Source organism: Panthera uncia, chromosome D2 (assembly GCF_023721935.1).
Source record: "Panthera uncia isolate 11264 chromosome D2, Puncia_PCG_1.0, whole genome shotgun sequence".
Lineage (NCBI taxonomy): Eukaryota > Metazoa > Chordata > Mammalia > Carnivora > Felidae > Panthera > Panthera uncia.
The window spans coordinates 16,978,381-16,980,041 of NC_064818.1; the positions used below are offsets into that span (position 1 = coordinate 16,978,381).

The 1,661-nt window shown below is 48.8% G+C and overlaps 1 protein-coding gene across 2 annotated transcripts in view; it reads right to left on the bottom strand.

Moving 5' to 3' along the window:
* The window catches only part of COG2 (component of oligomeric golgi complex 2), a 46,420-nt gene that overhangs the window by 8,114 nt on the left and 36,645 nt on the right, over positions 1 to 1,661 (bottom strand). The gene's annotated exons all lie outside the window — the stretch shown is intronic.

The following is a 1,661-nucleotide window of genomic DNA, read 5'->3' on the forward strand; positions in this document are numbered from 1 at the left end:
AAAAAAAAAAAAAAAAAAAAAAAAGAACCCTTCTGAGCAGAGGAAGGCAGAAGGGAAAAAGAGAACTAGCTTCCACCGAGCTCCCAGAATCTGCCAGGCACTTCCGTCAACAATCTGCTGGTCAACAGATCCCTTTTTACTCCTCACGGATGGAAACCGTTTTGCCATTTCACAGGTGAAGAATCCGGGACCCCTAGACCTAAGTCTCCCAAGGCCACAAAATTTCAAAGTGGCAGAACCTGGGGGCGCCTGGGTGGCTCAGGAGGTTAGGTGGCCACCTCTATTTCAGCTCAGGTCCTGATCTCACGGTTCATGAGTTCGAGCCCCGTGTCGGTGCAGAGCCTGCTTGGGATTCTCTCTCTCTCTCTACCCCTCCCTTACTTGTGTTCTTTCTCAGAATAAACTTAAAAAAAACAAAAAAAAAAAGTGGCAGAACCTCAGTCTGTCTGCCGTGAAAGCCTGTGCTCCTTCCGTTAGAAGACCCTGCAAGACAAGCCGGGCTCTCCTCTCCAACTCAAGATTGCATTCCTTCTGATAGCTGAGGCTTTGTCACGCCGTCCTTCCTGACAACTTACGCACGCCTAGGCCCATTTTCATACTCATCACGCACAGTGAACAGGCTGCACGTCTGTCTGTCCCCTGCGACTGTCCAGGAGGGGCCAGGGCCTGTCTGAGCACGAGACGCTGGCGCGGGGCCTGCCTGGGTGCTCAGGGCTGACCCGTACGATCACCGCTACGGCTGTGTGCGCGACACCTAATCCATCTTCACAGGCATGCGGATACTTAAGAGAGTCAACTACTCGACAAGGAGAAAAGGAGGGTATTCTGAAATGAAGGGAAGGTTAATTAATTTTATTACCTTTTAGTCCAGATGATCATACGATTTTTTAAAACTTCCAAATATGATTAAAATGCGTATGTTTTTATTTCTACTCATTTTCATTAAAATGAGCATCTCTGTCTTAATTTCGAGGCATCTCGAAGATTCTGGCTTTGAGATGGGAAAATGAGCTTGTCGGGACAGTGCTTTTCCACAAGAGGAAGCACGGACAATGGGATAATAGACACCCATACAGGCAACGGTGGCAAGAAAAAGGAAACAAATACTGGATACAGACTTGAGAAATGAGTCGATTTTTGTCCTCCAAATGACCTCTCATGACAGCCTGGCCTTTAAGAGTCTTAGCGTATTTAGCTTAAGGTATCTTTAATTTTTTTTTTTTAATATTTATTTTTGAGAGAAAGTGTGCACATGAGCGAGGGCAGGCAGAGAGAGGGAGAGAGAATCTCAAGCAGGCTCTGTGCCATCAGAGCAGAGCCTGACTGACGGGGCTTGAACCCACCAACTGTGAGATCATGACCTGAGCCGAAATCAAGGGTCAGATGCTTACCTAACTGAGCCACCCACGTGTCCCTCTTTAATTCTTTTTTAATATTTTTTAACAATGTTTATTTATTTTTAAAAGGGAGACATGGTGCAAGGGGGGGAGGGGCAGAGAGAGAGAGAGAATCTGAAGCAGGTTTCAGGCTCCGAGCTGTCAGCACGGAGCCCGACGCGGGGCTCGGACCCACAAACCGCGAGATCGTGACCTGAGCCAGAGTCGGGACGCTCCACCGAATGAGCCACCGAGATGCCCCCCCCCCCCCCCCCCCCCCCCCCC